We start from the raw sequence: 17,078 nt of genomic DNA, 5'->3' as shown, positions 1-17,078 counted from the left end.
GCATGGGTGGTTCAGTGGTAGAATTCTCGCCTGCCACGCGGGAGGCCCGGGTTCGATTCCCGGCCCATGCATGTGCCAATTTTTTTTTTTTAAAAATCACCGGCTCTCTTGCTCTTAGCTGCTCCTGGGAGCTCCGAAGCTCCTCCGCACTATCATCCTCACCTGGCTTCTCCCAATCCTTCTCCCCTGGCTTTAAAGCAGACTCAGATGGAACTCACTTCTTGGACTGAGAACCAAGAAGCCATACAGTTAAAATAAAATAACAAAAAACAAAAATAAAATAAATAAAATACTCCCTTACTTCCAGATCTCCAAATGTGAAGCCCTCTTGCGGAAGTCATCTCACCTTGACAAGCAACCCTCACACACCCGCCCCATCCAAGGTGAAACAGCAGACGGTGCAAGCGAGCCAAAGAGGACGCGGGCATGCGATGGGCTCCATTCCGCTCTGGATTCCTTTTGGCTTCCGGAAATTTGGTGGCGGGGCCGAGGCGGAAAAAATAAGCTGCACGAACTGACCAGGGAAGAGGGAGCAGAATAAAGAGTTAGCTTACTTAGCTACTGTTCCTTGGTCGCCTACGGGCCTGTTCTGTGCAACAAAAGATGTTTCCCTGACCGGGAATCGAACCCGGGCCGCGGCGGTGAAAGCGCCGAATCCTAACCACTAGACCACCAGGGATTGGGTTCTCCAGCTTGTCTCTTCTCCCCTTAGCATAATACACAACTTTTGTTATCCAGGGATGCTATGTTCAGCCTTCATTAGAGACCTTTTGAGCTCTCTCCTGAACCACTCTCACTCACCGCCCCACCGGCAGTACCAATCTAGGGCCACCCACCCTCCTGGCCTCTCTCACAGCCCATTGCATTAAATGCTACTCCAGTTTGCCTCTCTCGAACAAAGAACCTATATCATAAGGATTCGAAATCCAAATCTTATCCATTTTCCCCGGCCCGAATCTCTCCTGATTTTCTGCCACCCTTGCAACTTTAGTTCAAAGGCTCGCTTCATTTGCTCTTTTGTTGCCATATCCTATCCTTCCTGTCTCTTCGGGGCCTCTGAGTATACTTGACTTTTTGCAGACTTTTCCTTGGTCTTAGTAACAATGTTTTTCTCTACTCTGGTTTTACTAGTTTTACTTTTACCTATTATCTACTAGGTGGAACTGTGAATAGAGTTCCGGCCGTGGGGTCTGGAATGACTAATTTTTAAGAGTTTATATTTGGTCTCAGACACTTACTAGTTGTGTTACCTTGGGTTCGTCACTTAACTCTACTTGCCTCAGTTTCCTTATCTGTAAAATGAGCTCGAGAAGGAAATGTTAACTCACTCCCGTATCTCTGTCAAGAAAAATCCCAAAATGGGGGTCACAAAAAATCAGACAATGGCTGATTAACGACTTGGTGTAACTTAAAAAGAGCTCGATTGGTCTTCCACGTTCTAAGCTTTATCCTGAAGCACGTGCTTCATCTGAAGCACAAATCCAAACTTATAGGAAGAGCGGCAGGGAAAGAAGGATAGTAGGCAAAGACTAGTGTCCCACTGCACGAATCCCTAACCGGGACCCTCCTCCTTCAATTATCATCCCTATGTGAATGATTCTCAGATTTATTTAAAAAACTCTAACCTTTCTCCTCCCTACCTTCAGTCTCTCATCTCCAACTATTAGACTTCTTAGATATCTCCTTTTAGACTTCCTCTAAGTAGAAGTCCCATGGACATCTAAAACTCACCAGATCTAAAACGTATCTCAGATCTTTCCCCTCAGGCCCTTTTCCTGCTTGTAAAGAGTACCGCCAGTGTTCTAGGCACCCAGGCTAGTTCCCGGACATCCTAGACTCTATACCCTCTCCGTTTCAATTCCCTTCCTCTCCCAAGGCCAGAAATTGTCAGGCCCTGTCATTTCTATCTTTCTAACATTTCTTCTCGTATCCCTTTTTTCTCAGGGATCCACTACCTCCCGAAGACTATTTCACTTCAAAGCTAGATGACATAACAGTTTACTGGTTGGTCTCTGAATCGGAACCCACGTCAAAATCAAATTGAACGAGATATTCGGGAATATCAGAGAATGGAGCCGGCTTTAGCTGGACCTCTACTTTCAGAAAGAATGTCCTATATTTCAGAGTCCGATTCTTTTTGTACAGCAAAATAATGATTTGGTCATGTATACTTGTTGTGTATCTGATTTATATTTTAATATATTTAACATCTACTGGTCATCCTGCCATTTAGGGGAGGGGGTGGGGGGAAAGAGGGGAAAAATTGGAACAAGAGGTTTGGCAATTGTCAATGCTGTAAAGTTACCCATACATATAATCTGGAAATAAAAGGAAGGAAGGAAGGAAGGAAGGAAGGAAGGAAGGAAGGAAGGAAGGAAGGAAGGAAGGAAGGAAGGAAGGAAGAAAGAAAGAAAGAAAGAAAGAAAGGAAGGAAGGAAGGAAGGAAGGAAGGAAGGAAGGAAGGAAGGAAGGAAGGAAGGAAGAAAGAAAGAAAGAAAGAAAGAAAGAAAGAAAGAAAGAAAGGAAGGAAGGAAGGAAGGAAGGAAGGAAGGAAGGAAGAAAGAAAGAAAGAAAGAAAGAAAGAAAGAAAGAAAGAAAGAAAGAAAGAAAGAAAGAAAGAAAGAAGAAAGGAAGGAAGGAAGGAAGGAAGGAAGGAAGGAAGGAAGGAAGGAAGGAAGGAAGGAAGGAAGGAAGGAAGGAAGAATGTCCTAAAGGATCAGATCCTTTGGAGTGTGGGAGGATAAGTTCTATTTCATTATCAGTCCCTGCAGAATAAGAACTCCTAGGACGTGTACGAAGGGACTCTTTCGTGTTCGTGGCCCAAAGAAGCAACCTTCTAAGATGATACCTTGCACATATTAGTAACTCCGTTGCTGTTGAATTGAAATGAAGTGGAGTTTTGAGGTCTAGAGCTAGCAACCATCCCCATACTTGGAGAGATCTAGAGGATGCGGTAGGACAGAGATGAATGGCTCCCTCGGACTCTCAGGCAGGAGAAAAAACACAGAGGTTTCTAAAGGGGTGAGAAATCAAGAGAGGAACTTGGCAAGAGGCAGTAGGTGTCAGGGTGCTGAGGGGCCGCAGTAAAGAGCGGAAAAATTAAAAACTGCGTTGGCCGGGAATCGAACCCGGGTCAACTGCTTGGAAGGCAGCTATGCTCACCACTATACCACCAACGCCGACAAGAACAAGGAGACTATCTGTGCCTTATAGAATTCTCTCTTCCCAGGCCCAAAGCTCCGACTGCTTCTTGGCTGATCCTCCAGCTGAAGCCTGCTGCACAAGAGCTCTGTCCGAGACTGGACTCGTCTTGCTCGAACCAGCCCACATCTCTTCTTGGCTCCTTGGCAAGGAGGCCCACACGGGGCTTGTGTCACTTCTACTAAAGACTGGTACTGTCCGAGCTCAGCCACAGCCCTCATTGCCTCGAGATCCCAGGATCTCCCCGGATTCGAGCTACAATCGCGGATCGTTCTTGCCCATCATCTGCGACCGCTGACTACCGCCGACTCTAGAGGTAAGAAGTAGAGAAAACCAGATCTCGAAGGTCAGCTCGAGCCCGCCAATTCTCGGGAGGAAATGAACCAAGAAGGGGTCTCCTGTGTTCTGGGCGAAAGACCACCATCGCGCTGGGACCAAACTGTGATCTCTGTGGCTTGGGTTGCCACATCTAGCCTCCGGCGTGGTCTGTCTGCCCCAATGGTCCTGCCAAACCGTCTGCGCTCCTCCACATGACCTTGACTTAAGAGCTCCCTTAGGACCCTTTGGTCGGGTTACGTTGGCGCGTATTTGCTTGTGTGGAAATGCGCCTTCTGGGGATGCCAGGTGGGTGCCACCGGCAGTCGAGAGAGACCGTACAGTGGAGTGAGCTCTTGGAGCCCTGGGGTTGGGGGACAGCATTGAGATAAGCGCCTAGCGCGCCGGTCTTTGAGCCTTAGACTCTTTTCTAACTGGAGCAGACGCTCCGAAAGCGGTCCATGGGCTTCCCCTACGAACACCGGCTCTTGTCCGGGTTTTTTTTTTCGGTCGAGGAGACCCAACAATGGAGACTGCAAGGATGAGGGATGGAGATGCTCTTGAGCGCCTACGTTAGGAGAAGGGCCAGCTAGAGGGCGCCTAGGAGGATAGGGGAGCAAAGGGTGTCTTGAAAGCTTATGTTGAGCAAGGATTCCAGGGAAATGATGCGTTTAGGGCTGGGTTTCCTAGTGCCACAAAAGCGTCTGGTGCTTTTGGAGAGACTTTAAGGGCCAGGAGCTGGGACTCCGGCAGAGAAAGGAATAGGATAACGTATGCAAAACATACACGCAACTTCCTGACCAGGGAATCGAACCCCAACTTCTCGAGTGACTGGCAGAGACCACTCCACTAGCGAGAAAAGTACACAGCACACTACAATCGTCTATATACCCTATCCTCTACACTTTTTTTTCTCCTGCCAATCTGATTTTGGGCTTCGTAGGTCCCACAGCTTCTGAACTTTACAAAACAGAAAGGACCCTTCCTTCTTTCCTACTTCTTCTGCCCGCTTCAAAAACCTTTCACTCTCTTTTTTGACCTCGCGAGCCACCTTGCCAGATTACACCTTTGGTCCCTTGCCCTCCAAGATATCCATTTTTTCCCTCTCAGAATTAAAGAATTCGCTCTCTAAAGGAAGAAATGCTTCGACTTCGATGTGTACAATATTAGGATGTGCTTGTATGTATGTGTGCTAGTGTCTGACTCCTTAGAAAGTCTCTAGCAGCCTATGGATTTCTAAGGATAATGTTTTTGAATGTATAAAATGAAATCCAAAATATTTACCAAGAAATCAATGCTAATGGAATGGAATCATCAACATTTTGTTTGTTTGTTTGTTTTTAATTAACCAATTACAAGGACTTTAAAGTAAAAACCCTTGTCCTTTCTTGATACCTTCTAGGGAACTAACAGTTCCCTAGCCGTGAAATAGGGGAGGGTAATGGAGAAGAAAAATAAAGCGGAGGAGGAGGGAGGGAGGGGAAAGAAAAAATCCAAGGTGACGGGTAAGGGGATGTGGCTGAGAAAGTGAACAGGTAAGGAAGCTGCGCCTGCATGATGGCTATGGACAGATTAGTGGAGGGGAGAAAAACGAGAGCAGTTTATTGCTCAGGAGTCCCATCGACTGTTCCTTTGAGCGAGTCTCTTCCCTCCAGGACAATTTTCACTTCGCTGCAATGTTAATCTGATCCTTTTCCATGCTAATCTCATGATTTTTTGGAATGTTCTTCTAGGATTTATAACCAAAGAAGAACTAGAGATCATTACTGATCACAAAATAGAAAATTTCCACTATACCAAACTGAAAAGTTTTTGTACAAACAAAACCAACGCAGACGAGATTAGAAGGGAAGCAATAAACTGGGAAAATATTTTTACAGTCAAAGGTTCTGATAAAGGCCTAATTTGCAAAATATATAGAGAATTAACTCTAATTTATAAAAAATCAAGCCATTCTCCAGTTGAAAAATGGTCAAAGGATATGAACAGACAATTCTCAGATGAAGAAATCGAAACTATTTCTAGTCATATGAAAAGATGCTCCAAGTCATTATTAATCAGAGAAATGCAAATTAAGACAACTCTAAGATACCACTACACACCTGTCAGACTGGCTAAGATGACAGGAAAAAATAATGATTGTTGGAGGGGATGCGGGGAAAACTGGGACACTGATACATTGTTGGTGGAGTTGTGAAGGAATCCAACCATTCTGGAGAGCAGTTTGGAACTATGCTCAAAAAGTTATCAAACTGTGCATACCCTTTGATCCAGCAGTGTTACTACTGGGCTTATATCCCAAAGAGATTATAAAGAAGGGAAGGGGACCTGTATGTGCACGAATGTTTGTGGCAGCCCTCTTTGTAGTGGCTGAAAACTGAAACTGAAAACTGAGTGGATGCCCATTAGATGGAGAATGGCTGAATAAATTGTGGCATATGAATATTATGGAATATTATTGTTCTGTAAGAAATGATCAACAGGATGATTTCAGAAAGGCCTGGAGAGACTTACACGAACTGATGCTGAGTGAAACGAGCAGGGTCAAGAGATCATTATATACTTCAACAACAATACTATATGATGACCAGTTCTGATGGACCTGGCCATCCTCAGCAATGAGACCAACCAAATCATTTCCAATGGAGCAGTAATGAACTGAACCAGCTACGCCCAGAGAAAGAACTCTGGGAGATGACTAAAAACCATTATATTGAATTCTCAATCCCTATCTTTTTGCCCACCTGCATTTTTGATTTCCTTCACAAGCTAATTGTACTATATTTCAGAGTCCCATTCTTTTTGTACAGCAAAATAACGGTTTGGTCATGTATACTTATTGTGTATCTAATTTATATTTTAATATATTTAACATCTACTGGTCATCCTGCCATCTGGGGGAGGGGGTGGGGGGAAGGAAGGGAAAAATTGGAACAAGAGGTTTGGCAATTGTTAATGGGGTAAAGTTACCCATACATATAACCTGTAAATAAAGGGCTATTAAATTTAAAAAAAAAAGAAAAAAAAAAAAAAAAAAAAAAAGGAATGTTCTTCTAGGAACCTCCGGGTCCAAGCTTTGCTTCACTGGGCACAGTGGACAAGACGATTGCACAACCATTCCTGGTGTCTCCTGGGCACGGCTATGTCGTCGCTTCTACAGGATCCCCGACTTTGGGACCAGTTCTTCTGGAGAAGTCTTGTTTCCAGCGAGATCGAACGCTACGTGAGATCTCCAGTTCTTTCTCCAAGTTACTCGCTCCCTCCCTCCTTCTTTCTCTCCCTCCCTTGGTCCCTCCCTCGCTCCCTCTCTAGCTTTTGCCCTTTCTCTCCCTTTCTCCCTCCCTCGTCTCTCTCTCTCCCCCTCCCACCGTGTCTCTCTCTCCCTCCCTCCTTCCTTCCCTCTCTTCCTCTCTCCCTCTTTCCCAACCTCCATTTCATTCTCCCTCCTTTGCTCCATCTCTCCCTTGCTCCCTCCCTCCTTCTTTCCTCCCTGTTCCTCCCTGGCTTCCCTTCCCTGCCCCCTCTTCTGCTTCTCTCCTTCTCTCTTCCTCCTTCTCTGTCCTTCTCTCCCTCCTTCCCTCTTCTGTTTTCCTTTCCTTCCTTGTCTCCCTCCTCTGTTCCTTTCTCCTTGTCCTCTGTCTCGTATCAGCGATTCTGCTCGGCCTTCGATCCTTCCTCCCCGCGTTTCATCCGGTTTAGCGAGGGAAGAACAGAGGAGAAGGGAGGATAAGGAAAGAGGGAGAGAGGAAGGGAGGGAGGGAAGGGCAGGACAGAGACAGAGGGGGGGGAGGACATGCTGCGAGTGAGATGCGAACCAGGCTGTACTGGGGGGAAGAGGTGGGACGAGGAGAAGAGAGGAGAGGGAGGAGGAAGAGACGGTCAGAGAGAGGGGGGAAGGAAGGGAGGGACAGGAAGGAAGCGGGGAGAACGAGGACTGGGGACGAGGAGGAGAACAGAGGAGGGGGAGAAGGAGTGATGAGGAGGGAGAAAGGAGGGAGGGAGAGGGGAGGAAACGCTAGCCAGGGGAAGGAGGAGCGCTGGGACAGGAGGACTTTGCGTAGAGGCAGGGGAGAGGGAGGGGGATGAGGGGGGAAGAAATGGAGGAAGAGAAGGGTGGAGAGGGAGAGACGATCTGAGACTGAGTGAGGATGTTGGTACAGCACAGAGGAGGGGAGAGGGAGTGCCAGAGAGCCGGGGTGGCAGGATGTCCGGAGGGGAGGTAAGGAGGACGTGCGTCTGCACATGGAAGCGTAAGGGTCGAAGTGCCATTCTGGATACCCTCATGGGCCTTGAGCTGACCTGCTGTGTTGGAGCAGAGGAGATGGAAGGCGCACCTCATGTGGGCTGATCGACTGTTTCTCGCTAGTCCCAGTGGGGAGAATGGGTGTGGAAAACGGATCATTTGCAGGTCTGGGCACTTCATGGGTTTTGAAGATCGTGGAAGTGTTGGCTGGACAGTGGGAACTGCATATATGGAAGGAGGCCTGGACACGTCAGGATGTCTTGAGCTGGTGCCTAGGGTGAGAATTAGGTGAGGGAACCTTAAGGCGTGGGTCATATACACCTCTGACAATCAGGTTTTTGTCGCACGACTCAAAGGATGGGGGGAGGAAGCTTACGAGCAACCTTGCATGGTGGTCAGTAGCGCTGTTCTCGCCTCCACCGGGAGGCGGTTCGAATCCCGGCTCCTGAAGTTAAACCTTTTTTGGACAAGTTCTGGGAGTAACTGCTCCGCGAAGGTCATCACTATACTATTTCTTGGAAGCAGCGAGTTTCCTTATCACGACCATCATCTCCACTTTCTCCCCTTAGCGCTTGCTACCTACCCTTCCCGCTCGTTCTTGGGGTTACTCGTTCTTGGGGTTATGAACAGCGGGAACAATCCCACCTTCCTTGCCACTCAAAGAACCAGGCTTCTGAGAAAAGTTACTTTTGCTGGCTCTGTTCTGACTCGTTTTCTAGTAGGGCCCCTTCATTCACATATCTATTTGCCACCAGTACAGTTTGGATTGGAGAGGTTCTACTCTAGTTTTCTTACGCACTTGAGCCTTGGCTAATCCCCCAAGGGAAATGAAGCTACAGATTGAGGGAACAGGATGGGTCATTTGCAGCTGGGGCTGTCTATACCGATTACTTGAGGGCTTCCGGGAAAGACAGCGTCTCCCAGGTGTAGCTCATGGTTGGCATAAAAGCTCATTCCCTGACCGGGAATCGAACCCGGGCCGCGGCGGTGAGAGCGCCGAATCCTAACCACTAGACCACCAGGGAAGACAGCATCTTTTTGTTCCTTTTCTCATCTTCCAAGACACTGGATCTGTGCATCTCTCCCAAGTTCTCAGTCTTTTCTGGGCGTCCATTGGACCTATAAGTTCGGCCCTTCTATTCTCAGCACCGAGCAGTCCCTCCGAACCGATCCCCACAACCCTACTGTGCCTCTCCCCCATGCCACATTAGTTCTACCAACACTACTCATTTCTGGCTTCACTTGAACAAAGAACCTACTCCAGAACTAGAATATGAATCCCAAACTTCTACCTCCACCGCCATCTTTCCTGAATCTTTCCTCATTCCACACACAGCCACCTGTCTCCCTTACACATTTCATTCTTTGGATGGCATCAGTTTCCTCTTTGCTCCTCTTTTGCGTCTCCTCCTCTTTGCTGCAATGCTCTTCTTTCTTTTCAGAACATCTGAGAATATCCGTATGCTTTTGCACCTTGAGCTTAGTAACAATTCTTTTGACGCTCCTCTGGCCATCTGTTTCTTTTCTTTTCTGGTCAGTATCAGTTCCATCACTAGTCCAGGAGCATCTCAGAAAGAGCTTGGTTGGGACCTTGAGACCTGAAAGGAGGGAGTCTCATTCTCTTGGATGTGCTCAACCGTGAGAGAATCCTCCTTCAAATACTCCCAAACGTTTTATCTTTCTTCATTCTGGAGCGTGAGCAACTATGGGACGAGATATGCAGAACACAGGCAAAGATCAGCGTCCTGTCCCACTGCAGGAACTTCCATGATTTCAGTATCATTCCTCTCAGATTTGCTTGTACAACATCAATGCCTCTGTTGACCTTTAGTCTCTCATCTCCAAGTTCCTATTAGATTTCCTCGAAGTAGAAGTCCTATAGACATCTTAAACTCACAAACTGATCTCATCATCTTTTCCCCCAACTTTCCTAATTTTCCCAGGTACCAAAACCTAAATTGGTAACCTAAGAATCATCCTAGACTCTTCAATTTTTGCAATCTTTCCAGTAAAGTCTCGATTCCAGTCTTTTCTATATTGCTAACATTTCTCCAAAAAAATTTTTTTTTCTCTCTCAGTGACACAGACATTAACCTAATGCAGCCCCTCATCAACTCAAGCCTAGATAATATTAACACTCTGGAAAGCCCTCTGGGGAGCTCTTGTCTGAAACATGTAAAATTGACAGACAATACCATGTATGGGTATTTTTCAGCTAGATTGCCATCTCTGGAGATGGCTTGATGGATGATCCAGAAGCTTTTTAGTATCAGTGTTCTATCCCATGGTCAATCTCCAAAATAAAAGCGTTAAGGCAAAGGCACTTTGCTATTTGTCTACCAAAGAGGCAGCTCTCTCTCTCTCCCTCACAGCCCCAGACCTATGCACGTATTAGGTCCATTGTTATTCAATTGAAGTAAAGTGGACTGAAGTGACGTGATGTGAGGATGAGGTAGATAAAGTGATGCGAAGTGGGGTGAGATCGAATTTGGGGCTAGAGACTCAATATCTAGCAACTGAAAAGATCCGGAGGATGAGACAGGATAGAGGTAGAGGGCAGCTTCTAAGCCCAAGCGCTGCCCACAGACGTCCTCTCTAGCCGGCTCGCTCGTTCCTCACAAGAGCAGAGAGAGCAGCCCTCTTGACTTCTCAGCAGGTGCTCTCCTTGCCAGAAGCCTTCAGCCCCAACAAGGCTCCTGCCACTTCTGGCCGCCTAGTACTGCCCCAGCTTTGCCACGTCTCTCACCGCCTCAGCTCTCCGGCTTCTCGCTTCCGGAGGACCACCTTCCTTTCCATATGCTACGAGGTTTAATGCTTCCCTGTGACAGACCAGCTCGAGTCCGTCAGTTTTCTGGAGGTTTGGAAGAAATGTTCCAAGAACGCGCCTCACGCACAGAGGGTACTTAGTCTTTTGTATTGTTGGCCAAAGCTTTTGACTTCACCAGAACCAGGATTTCTGCCTGCCTCGATCCTCCACCGCTGTGTCCGAGTCCTCGCGGCCCTCATCTTGCTCCTGCCACATAGTAGTGTTCCTCACGCTTTCCAATCGGGTTGTGTCCTAATGTGTTTGAGTGGGACTGTGTCTGGGAATGTAGGTTACGCACCGCCTGCTGTCAACAGCACGTGCGGTCGTAAATAACCAAATAAATACTTGTTAAGCTCCTACTACGTGCCAGGCATTAAGCTAAACGCCGAGGCTCCAAAAAGAGGCTAAAGACAGTAACTGCCCTAAAATTGCTTACAATCTAATGGGGAAGATAACATGGAAACAAACATATACAAAACCCGTCATACACAGAATGAATGCGAAATATGTAAAATAAGGAAGGCAGTAGAATTAAGAGACATAAAGGAAGGGTTCCTGTAGTAGGTAGGGTTTTAATGGAGACTTAAATGAAGCCAGAGAGGTCGGCCGTTGGAGGGAAAGGCAGGAGAGGCACTGGGAGAAATCCAAAGAAAATGCCCAGAGCCGAAAAATGGAGTGTCTTGTTCTTTGTACAACCCCAGACTAGAATCTCTACGTCGAAGAGTACAGGGTGGGCAATAAGACAAAGACTGGAAAGACAGGTCATGAAAGTTTTTAGATGACACTCAGAACATTTTGTATTTTATTCTAGAAGCAATGGGAAACCAACTGGAGTTTATTATGCGGTTTTTTTGGGGGGCGGGGAGGAAGGGATTAGCATAATCAGACCTGCATTTTAGGGAAAATTACTTAAGTGACTGAGTGGAGAATGGATTGGAGTGGGGGAAGACTTGAGGCAGGCAAACCCCCTTGAAGGCTACAGCAATAATCCAGGTGTAGGATCATGAGGACGTGCATTAGAATGGTGACCAAGTCAGGGTAGGGAAGGAAGCTTATTCATCAGGGGTTGCAAAGGTGAAATCTGGTGACCTTGGCAACAGATTGAATGTGGGGAGAGGAGGAAGACGGCTTGAAAGATAGTGAGCAAACTGTACATACCCAGCAGTGTTTCTACTGGGCTTATATCTCAGAGATCTTAAAGGAGGGAACCAGAAGTGCGAAAATGTTTGTGGCAGCCCTTTTTGTTGTGGCAAGAAACAGGAAACTGAGTGGATACCCATAGATTGGAGAATGGCTGAATAATGATATTTGAATGTTATGGAATATTATTGTTCTGTAAGAAACTATAAGCAGGATGTTTTCAGAGAGGCCTGGAGACACTTACAGGAACTGATGGTGAGTGAAATGAGCAGAACCAGGAGATCATTGTATATGGCAACAGCAAGATTATACGATGACCAATCCTGATGGGCATGGCTCTCTTCAACAATGAGATAATTCAGTCCAGTTCCAATGATCTTGTGATGAAGAGAGCCATCATATCCAGAGAGAGGACTGTGGGAATTGAGTGTGGTTCACAACATAGTATTTTCACTCTTTTTGTTGTTGTTTGCTTGCATTTTGTTTTCTTTCTCATTTTTTCCATTTGATTTGACTTTTCTTGTGCAGCAAGATAATTGTATAAATATGTATGAAAATATTGAATTTAACATATATTTCTACGATATTTAACACATATTGGACTAGTTGCCATCTTGGGAAGGGAGTGGGGGAAGAGAGGAAGCTGGAATACATGGTTTTGCAAGAGTTAATATCGAAGAATTATCTGTTGGAATCTTTACAAATTGTTAAGCCATTGGAGTTGATAGAGACAATAATTATCTAATTTGGCATGGTTCAATATGATTGATTTGATCTTAGAAGGAGATATTTTGGGCCAGAACTTGAAACAAGGTACTAAGTACAACTGATAGAAACGATGCTTGTGTTCACACCTTTAGAGAGCTCATAGGTATCTAAGTACTCAATGGAGTTCACACGTTTGGGAGATTTCAGGGCTTAGTATGGCTTAGTATGAGATATTGGAATTCACACCTCCCTTAGGGCCAGAGAGCACTCTGGGAGATAACCCAGAATCCCTCTCTCTCCAGAAGGAAGAGTTAACATTTGGGAGATCATATATATACAGGAAGCTCTTAGAGCTGGAGAGAGTTTCTTGGGAACATTGACTGGGGTCTGAAGAGGAGCACTCTGGGAAGAAGCCCACAAGCCCTATCTTCGAGGCAAAAGAGATTCATTGCATCTTCCAACTTGGTGCTGGCTGGAGGCTGAAGAAAGCAGAGGCAGAAGCCAAGGACAAAGCTGGAAGATCTTTTGGAACCAAGCAGAGTGATAGGCCTAACCGGGCTATATTGAAGGAAACAATAAAAGATCTGAACTTTTATCACCTGGCTGTGTTTTGGAAAAAGAACACCAACCAACAGCCATGCATATGTTTTGAAAACTAAAAAGCTTCAATAATAATAAAAAAGAAAGATAGTGAGACGTCAAAGATAACTCCTAGAGTTCCAGTCTGAGGGACTGGGAAGATGTTGCCCTCTAAAAGGGAAGGAAGATGGGGAAGATTTAGGGGACAATATCATGAGCTCTCTTTGGGATATATTGAGTTTCAAAAACCTACTGAATGTCCACTGTGAAATGTCAGAAAAGCCCTTGGAGATGCGAAATTGGAGGTAAGAAGAGTGATGGAGGCAGATTCGAGAATTAGCATAGAGATGGTAATTAATTCCTTGAGAGTTTATGAGAGAGGGAGAAGACAAGAAGATTCAAGGAATTTCTCTGAAGTAAACCTACAGTTGGAGTGAGTGATGCAGGAGAAGATCCAGCAAAGGAGAAAGCGAAAAACCAATTAGATGGCTAGGAAGAAAACTGGGAGAGAGGTCGTAAAGTGGGAACTAGGATGTAGTTGAGTTGCGATGGGGAGAGGAGCAAGATCAATGGTGTATGTAAAAGATTCCGGGACCTTCCCCGCCTCTCACACTTCTTTCTGAGGAAAGAGACGCGGGATTGATGACGAAAGAGGGGAACCCATCGGTCATGGCTACAGCGAATATTGAGACGGTAATGGCCAGAGGCCCTTGCGAAGATGGATAAGGTGGCAATCTTTGACCTCCTGGAAATGAAGAGGCTAAACGAGGGAAAAAGCAAGTTGGGCGGCCTGCGCAAAAAAGGCGCTTTCCTCCCCGTCGGGGAATCGAACCCCGGTCTCCCGCGTGACAGGCGGGGATACTTACCACTATACTAACGAGGAAGGTGGTAGAGACATTTTTCTTGTACAAATTGGCTGAATAAACTTCTTAGACGCCAGCGTTTCTTAGTTTCTTAAATTCCTTTTGTTCACCGCGGTCGGTTTCAAACCCACTAGTTTTCTTACTTCCACCCTGCGAGTCACTCCTCAATTTCACAAGACTCAGTTGTCCTCCAGCAAGTCCTTTACTTTCTGGAATTAAAAAGATCGCTCTCCAAAGGTAGAAATTCTTTGACTTACAAATGTACATTGGTAAGTTTAACCCCTCTGAAAGTATATATATTTAATTAAGTTCAGGGATATTAGGATTATATCTTTGTCATTTCTTGATACCTTTTAGGAGTCTGGCTGATCAAAGGGGAATCTCAAAGGAAGGTGAAAGGAGTGGGAGCAGGAGCAGGAGCAGGATAGAATGCTGCTGGTGGGGAAACGAGGCTGGGAAAGATGGGTGCTGTGAAGAAGCTTTGCCTGGAAGTTAGTGGGGGATAGATGGGCGACTAGTGCGACTAGAAAGCAGGGCGGCTGAAAACTCAGGGACAGAATCGCCCTTTCTTTTGAGCCGATCCTTTCCCTTCTAACCAATTTTCCCCTTCTTTGCATTGTTGATCTATTGCTGATTATCCCTTGTTACCTCCCTCATTATCTACCGCCCCCAACTTCCTCTTCTCCTAACGAACTCCTATAACATTAATTCGCTCCCCGGGTGTAAATCCTCCCAATGCTTCTAGGTCACCCCGGGTCTAAGCTTTGCCTCAGGCCGTACAGTCAACACGTCACTGTACCCCCCGTTTTTCTGTGTGCCTTGGTCAAGGCTAGGCCGGGGCCTTCACAGAGGCCCTCCTGCTTTGGGAAGGCAAGTCTAGTTTCGCCCCAGGAAATCCACCAGGAAATTGGAGGCCGAGTGAGAGCGTATTTCCAGTTCTTTCCTCCTCTGAGATATTCGGCTCAAGCCCATTCCGTTGGCGTCTACATGTCAACCCTCTCCCTGTTTTCAGCCTGGGCCGGCGCTGGGGACCTTCTCATTGGAAAGAAGGTGGCCCCAGAATAAATGGCTACCATTTTATGGCCATATGCAAATGGCATAATGCGTTCTCCCAAAAGCTGGAGTGTGGTGCAGCAGACTCAGCAGGAGAGTATGGGAGGAAATGGGTCAAGTAAAAGTGGTTTTTGTGGAGCAGGTATTAGGGCTCTTCAGAAGGGTTTTATCTGCTTCGAGAGACTGACGGGAAAGGGAGAATCGTGCGGGAAAGGATACTTTTGGATACCTGGTCTTGTTTGGACTGTGCTAGTGGCCGGATGAGAGAGAGAACAAGGAGTGTGGAAGGGTTTGGTATTATGGAAGGATCCGAGTTCACTGAACCGAGAGGTCTGAGCTAGTGCTTATGTTGAAGCTCTTCCGATGCTTAAGAGTGAGGAAACTTCTTGCTATAAAATCATAATGGTCAAACCATCTAAGGTGATGAGGTCAGGTCTGGAACTCCTCCGGATACGTATCTTTTGTCCGTCAATATGGTTCCAGGGTCGAGGTTGAGGAAGAGGAAGCTGACCCCTAACTCCAAATCACTCCTTTCTCCCCAGTTCTCTAGACTTCCTCGTGTGATGGTTGTGTGTATTAGAGGAGTGTGGAAGAGCGAGTACAATTTGGGAACCAAGTTGGATCTTTGCCACAGGATAGATTGGAAAATAAATGCACACTTGGATATCGCGTCTCCTTCGACCCTTCCCACCAATATTAAGCTTCAGCTACTTACTTTTAGGCTATTCATAGGCCTTTCATGGAAGAGGACGGGTAGCAACAGCAGCCAGAAGGAGGAGGAGGTGAGATGAGAAGGAAAGGAGGAAGAAAGGGAAGGAGAAAAAAGAAAACGAAGGGGAGGAAACATTAGGAGAGTGGATGGCGGAGAGGCCGAGGAAGATTAGGATGAGTGCGTATTACGTCGAATTTTGGGCACAGATCCTGTCCTATCAGACAGAACTCTTCTTACCTTCATCAACATCAGAAGCAGCATACCAAGAGTCAACAATCCGTGCATGGGTGGTTCAGTGGTAGAATTCTCGCCTGCCACGCGGGAGGCCCGGGTTCGATTCCCGGCCCATGCAAAGAAATGTTTTCCAGAAGTGTTGGGGGCTATCCCTCAGCCAACTTTTGGACAGCTCCCAGAAAGACCCTTGCATTCTCCGGGAAGCATCACCTTGCCCGGTCTTTACCGGCATTCTCCACCTTGCTTCTCAACCCCTAATACTCATTTTTAATTCGAGGAAGTTAGAAAAGACCTGTCCTCTAAAGAGTTTTCTTTGTACAAAATGAATCCACATTTTTAGGGAATCCAAAAGTCATGACCTGTAGTAAATTTGATACTGCCCACTCTGCTTTGCCTCCAAACGTCCTCCCTCTTGGGATATTCCACGTATTCCAGACAGACAGTCCTGAAAAATAAAAGCGATACTTTTGAATGGGTACCATTTGCTCGGATTTTCCTTCTGTCCCCGGGATTTGGCTGCACTGATGCAAAGCAATACAGCAAAGGAGCAAGGAGCGGGAGCCATTTGCGTTGGAAGTGGGAAGTTTGTCCTCCGTTCTCGATGAGCAGATGTTCTGTCAGGGAGGGGATGCCAGGACATGTACGTGATTTGGATTTAAGGTCACCTGCTTCATTTTCCCTTCCAGCGTCATCTGGGTCCAGTGGCAAGGAGAGAAAGAACTCGCAAGCGGTGTTGATCTTGGTCTCGTGCTGGGAGGACATATAAAAACACTTTCCCTGACCGGGAATCGAACCCGGGCCGCGGCGGTGAAAGCGCCGAATCCTAACCACTAGACCACCAGGGAACACATTGTGAGTCGCTGTCACCTTCTCAGCTCAGCCCAATATTCTGCTTTCTCTCTTCTCAGTCTCTTCTGGGTTTCCTTTGGACTCGCGTCTGATCTCTTCTCCAAACTACTCTAATTTAACGTTCCACCATGCTCAGGTGAGCCTATTCTCTCATCACTTGCTTCTTCCGGGCAAAGCACCTCCGTGCACAATAAAAATTCAGAACCTAAACTATCACCTCCCTTGCCATTTTTCCTCACTTTTCATCTTGCTGCCTGCTACCCTTGTACACTTCATTCATGGATCACTCAGCTGCTCCTTTGTTTCTTATGCCATGACTTTCCCTCTCTTGTGCAACTCTCAGAATTTCTGCGCGCATGTCTAACACTAAGTTAA

At 46.5% G+C, this 17,078-nt stretch overlaps 7 non-coding genes across 7 annotated transcripts; 2 read left to right on the top strand and 5 right to left on the bottom strand.

Annotated features, from left to right (window-relative positions):
• TRNAG-GCC lies at window positions 1-71 on the top strand. Its single transcript has one exon. It is a non-coding gene; the product is annotated as a tRNA-Gly (tRNA).
• A 536-nt stretch (window positions 72-607) lies between these two features.
• TRNAE-UUC lies at window positions 608-679 on the bottom strand. The gene has a single exon. It is a non-coding gene; the product is annotated as a tRNA-Glu (tRNA).
• A 2,428-nt stretch (window positions 680-3,107) lies between these two features.
• On the bottom strand, window positions 3,108-3,179 carry TRNAG-UCC. The gene has a single exon. It is a non-coding gene; the product is annotated as a tRNA-Gly (tRNA).
• Window positions 3,180-8,712: 5,533 nt separating this feature from the next.
• TRNAE-CUC lies at window positions 8,713-8,784 on the bottom strand. Its single transcript has one exon. It is a non-coding gene; the product is annotated as a tRNA-Glu (tRNA).
• Window positions 8,785-13,803: 5,019 nt separating this feature from the next.
• Window positions 13,804-13,875, bottom strand: TRNAD-GUC. The gene has a single exon. It is a non-coding gene; the product is annotated as a tRNA-Asp (tRNA).
• Window positions 13,876-15,901: 2,026 nt separating this feature from the next.
• TRNAG-GCC lies at window positions 15,902-15,972 on the top strand. The gene has a single exon. It is a non-coding gene; the product is annotated as a tRNA-Gly (tRNA).
• A 655-nt stretch (window positions 15,973-16,627) lies between these two features.
• Window positions 16,628-16,699, bottom strand: TRNAE-UUC. The gene has a single exon. It is a non-coding gene; the product is annotated as a tRNA-Glu (tRNA).
• Window positions 16,700-17,078: the final 379 nt, after the last annotated feature.

This window comes from Sarcophilus harrisii, chromosome 4 (assembly GCF_902635505.1).
Source record: "Sarcophilus harrisii chromosome 4, mSarHar1.11, whole genome shotgun sequence".
Classification (NCBI taxonomy): Eukaryota; Metazoa; Chordata; class Mammalia; order Dasyuromorphia; family Dasyuridae; genus Sarcophilus; species Sarcophilus harrisii.
The sequence above is the reverse complement of the archived record's forward strand: the minus strand, read 5'-3'. Positions and strand labels throughout refer to the sequence as shown.